Genomic DNA, 6,562 nt, shown 5'->3' on the forward strand with positions numbered 1-6,562 from the left:
ACGACGATGAGGTATCGACATCTGGATACGGCATTAGTTTGTATGAGGCAAACTATTCTCTATCACATTAGTCGGCCCGAATCAGTTTATAATTGCCAAAATTTGTATGAAATTTTTTTCTTGGCATAATTTTTCCTACTTAAAGTACGTTGTCATGACCCTAATTTGAATTATTTTCTATAGACGTTCAGCTATTTTCAAAAAAACTTGTCATTATAATATAAAATTATCTCAAAACATATTTTTTTATGACGTTTTTTCACCACTTGCAGGCAATGGTGATTTTCACTTACATAGAGTACTAATTTGATTAAGCAAAAATCATGTTAATTCATAATTTTCATTTTAAAAGTGTATTCATTCGTTCTGCAAATCCATACTGTCATGCCTATTCCCCAATATCGTCAACGCGGATAGTTCGTTAGTCGAAAATACTGAATAATTAAACAAACCAAATGGCATCACTGGTGGTTCTTTTTTCCACTCCGCTAAACTGTCATCTCAAACAAAAACAAATGGATCATACAACTGGTGAGTATGAAATATATTTCGGCTTTTTATTTATTAATTATTTTATCTTGTCTTATCAGCTATGAATACATTCGACTCGTTTGCTTCCATCAATCGGTAAGTGAGAAAGATGATTTCTCCCATCACCACAGTGCGGATTTCCACTTCTATCACAGCAGCCAACAACATCCGTTTTCCTGCAGCAGTAACCTCCAACCCCTGTTGGCAATGCCGGGGGACAGCATCAACAGCAGCAGCAGCAGAATTTGACCATGGTATGGTTTGCGAAGAACTTTCCCCATTAGAGGTTTCGTGCTTCGCGCACATTCAAAAATCCTCTTCAGACACGAAAACTCAACGACAAGGAGGTATTTATCAACTTGCTCAGCTGAATTACCACCCCGGAGGAACCCGAATGCACTGATTCCGTAGTATAGTAGAATGAAAATAGGCGAGGTTAGCGAACGTAATCGCATGATATTTTAATGTTCGCATTTTTATCCGGATCATACAACTGGTGAGTAGGGATTTCATTTCTGCTTTTCACTTACTAATCATTTTATTTTGTTTCAGCTATGAATACATCCGACTCAATCAATCGGCGAGTGAGAAAGATGATTTCCCTCATCACCACATTGCTTATTTCCACTTCTGTCACACCAGCCAACAGCATCAGCTTTCCCGCAGCAGTATCCTTTAAGTCCAGGGTGCTATTCCGGGGAACAGCATCAACAGCAACAGCAGCAGGACCTGGCCATCGATAGTATTTCGAGCAATTTTCCCCATCGGAGATCCCGTGCTTCACGCACATTGAAGAATCCTCCTCAGCCACATATCTGTGTCATCAAGGGCAAGGAGGTATTCATCAATGTACTCAGTCGGATTTGAATCGTCAATCCAGACAACCCGGATGCACCGATTCCATTATATACCTTATGTTTATTATACATGGTTTTTTATTATTATTTTTTCAATAAAATGATTAAAATCGATCAATGTATTTCCTTTTCATTTTCAATAACAAACCAATACAAACAAGCAGCAAGCAGTGCTGGAAGCAGCGCTCGAGCAGGTCGACGCCTTGCACATGTTGGCGAAAAAGTGGCGTCAAGTTGTTCGATGAATGCATATGAAAGGTCGATAACTCGATTGCAAGGTGGCAGCATTTGAGGTCGATTGTTGACATTTCATCGATCTTGGCAGGCAAAACGGAATGTGGGGATTTAAAACCGCACCTAACACGAGAATCCGTGCGTTCTATCCGAAGCCTTTCTCAACTCATCATCGGCCATCCGTTCGATATTAATATAGAATTTGATCGATTTTCGCAAAGTGCGCAGAATAAGAAGGTAGTCCACTCCCTGCCCCGCTCAAGAAGTGGTAGGCAAAGAAAAAAAGTAAAAAAGACGGGTGGGTAATGTCGGGGACATAACCGGAGTGACGTAGGACTATACAAAGGGGACAGCTTTTGTTAAATATATATTTTAAATATATTGTTTTATTTTCTTCTCCTACGTGAATACCTACCTATCTACCTGAAAAATGGATTAGTTTACTGTTTACTCTTTATGAATATGTTGATGGTTCTCAAAAGAACCTTTGGTGTTGTGTTTTTGTTATCACTCGATATTCCCATCTTGTTCGGTTAAACCTTCCTGTTTAGCTATTCGTTTGCCACTCGCCACAGCTTTCACAGTTGGAAAATTTCTTCCCATCCAGCTTGTGACATGTTGTTCAGTAAATTACATTTAATGCGACGTGCCGGAGAAACACTTTGCCACTCACTGAAACTAATTGTTGCCTTGATGAGCGCCGAACCGAAGCTGCTCTGTTCTTTATGCGGGTTTTCTGATTGTCGTGAGCAGCTTTGCAAGCCAACTCGAGCACTTCGACGGCCGAAACTCTATAATCGCTGTTAGGTATACTGGTGCTCCGGCACCAATCCATTCGGCCTAGTTACCCATGCGGAGCAATCAGTGAATGCGACCAACAGGGAACTGGAACCCTGCACTGTTCGAGTGAGACTTTGCCTTTCCCTTAACTTGTCCTCCTTTGTTACGTCCACGATGCCGATGCCGTACAACCACACGGGTTTACGGTTTGAAAGAAAATAAGATATTTTTTGGGGTCCGCGTGTTTTATACTCTAGCGGTACACACTCACAGGATAGAGAAAAATCGGCAGACTCAGCCAAAGAGGCGAGTCCAACGAGACGAACGAATGATCGTTGAAAGGGAGCGATGGCAAAAAAATACATTCATTATGATTTGTTCGCTCGTTGGATTCACATGCAGGCTAAAAAGGGTCCTTTTCAGGATCACAAAATTATCTTCAATCTAAAGAGTTTATTGTTTTGTTATCACTCGATATCCCCATCTTGTTCGGCTAAACCTTCCTGTTTAGCGATTTGTTGCCACTCGCCACAGCTTTCACAGTTAGAAAATTTCTTCCCATCCAGCTTTGTGACATGTTGTACAGTAAATTACATTCAATGCGAAGTGCCGAAGCGCCACTCAGTGTCGCATTGGAGGCGATTTTAACCTGTAATTGAACATTTGCGATGACAGTGGTACAGTGTCGACTTTCAATGTGGGGTCATAATTTGGATCTCTAGGTTTACAAAAATGTCCAACTAAATAAGTCGCATTACATGTCCGTCCAATTAGCTAAATGTCGAACTAATTGTAAATTACTGTACTTTCAATCTGGAAACAATTTAAGAATTGGTGAAAATTGAATAATCTGGAAAGTTACCAACTATCAATAAGCTCAGAACAACTGCCAAATTCACATACTCATCAGATCCTGGCAAACAAATTATGAAAAAATCAATTTGTGTTTTATTATTATTTTGGATAATGTTTTCGATAGCATTGAACTGTATTTCCTAAACTCTTTTGACGTAGGACTACGTCTTTCATTTCTATACCGGGGTGTAAAATCAAAGTTTCGAAAACGAAAGCGTTACGCCGGAGACCGAGATTTTGAGCGTTAATAGCTCCTAAACAACTGAACGAAATGGTATGATAAACACTTCATTCGAAAGATAAAATGTCTACGCGTTATATACTTGTTACTTTTTGATCCAAAAACTTGTTTCAATAGTCTTAAAATTGCTTTAAAACAGGCTACTGAAATCACCAATTGGTATATAATGTTTTCTATCCATGTAACACTGTGACCAAATATGTTTCAATCAAGTGCTATTAACAGGTGGTTATCGAGTTGGCATCAACCACTGGTGGGCTTCCAGTATCGAGGAAAATGTGGAAATATCTAATCGTTACTGAAAATAATCTGCCAGTTCCTTTGGGAATTTTCAAAATATATTCATGTGAAAGAGTTTAATTGAATGTTTTCTATCCATGTAACACTGTGACCAAATACATTTGGTTTTGTGGTTTTTCAATCAATCGCAATTAACAGGATAGCTTCAGAAGATTATTCTTCCCCATCAGTAGGATATTTCCGTATCCAATATTGTATGCGCCCGCAATCGATTATTGCTCAGTCGCCGAAAGTTCCGAGCTCAGAGAGTTCATTCCCCTCTAGCTTGCCTTCCAAATTGCCATCGTAAACCACACCTTCTCTCGATTCAATCACACACAAAAAGCATACTTAAGCGATCTTCTGGTGGTGAGACACATTCATTTTTCGTGAGGACATCGACAAGACAACATCGTTGCCTAACGTGCTGGAGGAGGTGGACGGCGAAGGATCGACACATACACGCGCAGAACTCTTTCCGTTAGGATGCCATTCAGCATCGAGAAAGTTCCGGAAAGATCTAATCATTGCTGGAAAATAATCTGCCAGTTCCTTTGGGAATTTTCAAAATATATTCATGTGAAAGAGTTTAATTGAATGTTTTCTATCCATGTAACACTGTGACCAAATACATTTGGTTTTGTGGTTTTTCAATCAATCGCAATTAACAGGATAGCTTCAGAAGATTATTCTTACCCATCAGTAGGATATTTCCGTATCCAATATTGTATGCGCCCGCAATCGATTATTGCTCAGTCGCCGAAAGTTCCGAGCTCAGAGAGTTCATTCCCCTGTAGTTTGCCTTCCAAATTGCCATCGTAAACCACACCTTCTCTCGATTCAATCACACACAAAAAGCATACTTAAGCGATATTCTGGTGGTGAGACACATTCATTTTTCGTGAGGACATCGACAAGACAACATCGTTGCCTAACGTGCTGGAGGAGGTGGACGGCGAAGGATCGACACATACACGCGCAGAACTCTTTCCGTTAGGATGCCATTCAGCATCGAGAAAGTTCCGGAAAGATCTAATCATTGCTGGAAAATAATCTGCCAGTTCCTTTGGGAATTTTCAAAATATATTCATGTGAAAGAGTTTAATTGAATGTTTTCTATCCATGTAACACTGTGACCAAATATGTTTCAATCAAGTGCTATTAACAGGTGGTTATCGAGTTGGCATTAACCACTGGTGGGCTTCCAGTATCGAGGAAAATGTGGAAATATCTAATCGTTACTGAAAATAATCTGCCAGTTCCTTTGGGAATTTTCAAAATATATTCATGTGAAAGAGTTTAATTGAATGTTTTCTATTCATGTAACACTGTGACCAAATACATTTGGTTTTGTGGTTTTTCAATCAATCGCAATTAACAGGATAGCTTCAGAAGATTATTCTTCCCCATCAGTAGGATATTTCCGTATCCAATATTGTATGCGCCCGCAATCGATTATTGCTCAGTCGCCGAAAGTTCCGAGCTCAGAGAGTTCATTCCCCTCTAGTTTGCCTTCCAAATTGCCATCGTAAACCACACCTTCTCTCGATTCAATCACACACAAAAAGCATACTTAAGCGATATTCTGGTGGTGAGACACATTCATTTTTCGTGAGGACATCGACAAGACAACATCGTTGCCTAACGTGCTGGAGGAGGTGGACGGCGAAGGATCGACACATACACGCGCAGAACTCTTTCCGTTAGGATGCCATTCAGCATCGAGAAAGTTCCGGAAAGATCTAATCATTGCTGGAAAATAATCTGCCAGTTCCTTTGGGAATTTTCAAAATATATTCATGTGAAAGAGTTTAATTGAATGTTTTCTATCCATGTTACACTGTGACCAAATATGTTTCAATCAAGTGCTATTAACAGGTGGTTATCGAGTTGGCATTAACCACTGGTGGGCTTCCAGTATCGAGGAAAATGTGGAAATATATAATCGTTACTGAAAATAATCTGCCAGTTCCTCTGGGAATTTTCAAAATATATTCATGTGAAAGAGTTTAGTTGAATGTTTTCTATCCATGTAACACTGTGACCAAATATGTTTCAATCAAGTGCTATTAACAGGTGGTTATCGAGTTGGCATTAACCACTGGTGGGCTTCCAGTATCGAGGAAAATGTGGAAATATCTAATCGTTACTGAAAATAATCTGCCAGTTCCTCTGGGAATTTTCAAAATATATTCATGTGAAAGAGTTTAATTGAATGTTTTCTATCCATGTAACACTGTGACCAAATACATTTGGTTTTGTGGTTTTTCAATCAATCGCAATTAACAGGATAGCTTCAGAAGATTATTCTTCCCCATCAGTAGGATATTTCCGTATCCAATATTGTATGCGCCCGCAATCGATTATTGCTCAGTCGCCGAAAGTTCCGAGCTCAGAGAGTTCATTCCCCTCTAGTTTGCCTTCCAAATTGCCATTGTAAACCACACCTTCTCTCGATTCAATCACACACAAAAAGCATACTTAAGCGATATTCTGGTGGTGAGACACATTCATTTTTCGTGAGGACATCGACAAGACAACATCGTTGCCTAACGTGCTGGAGGAGGTGGACGGCGAAGGATCGACACATACACGCGCAGAACTCTTTCCGTTAGGATGCCATTCAGCATCGAGAAAGTTCCGGAAAGATCTAATCATTGCTGGAAAATAATCTGCCAGTTCCTTTGGGAATTTTCAAAATATATTCATGTGAAAGAGTTTAATTGAATGTTTTCTATCCATGTAACACTGTGACCAAATACATTTGGTTTTGTGGTTTTTCAAT

At 39.7% G+C, this 6,562-nt stretch overlaps 1 long non-coding RNA gene across 1 annotated transcript; it reads left to right on the forward strand.

Moving 5' to 3' along the window:
• Window positions 1–393: 393 nt before the first annotated feature.
• LOC129778437 (uncharacterized) lies at window positions 394–1,502 on the forward strand. Its single transcript, XR_008743438.1, has 3 exons — window positions 394–531; window positions 591–1,027; window positions 1,084–1,502. It is a non-coding gene; the product is annotated as an uncharacterized LOC129778437 (long non-coding RNA).
• Window positions 1,503–6,562: the final 5,060 nt, after the last annotated feature.

This window comes from Toxorhynchites rutilus, chromosome 3 (assembly GCF_029784135.1).
Source record: "Toxorhynchites rutilus septentrionalis strain SRP chromosome 3, ASM2978413v1, whole genome shotgun sequence".
Lineage (NCBI taxonomy): Eukaryota > Metazoa > Arthropoda > Insecta > Diptera > Culicidae > Toxorhynchites > Toxorhynchites rutilus.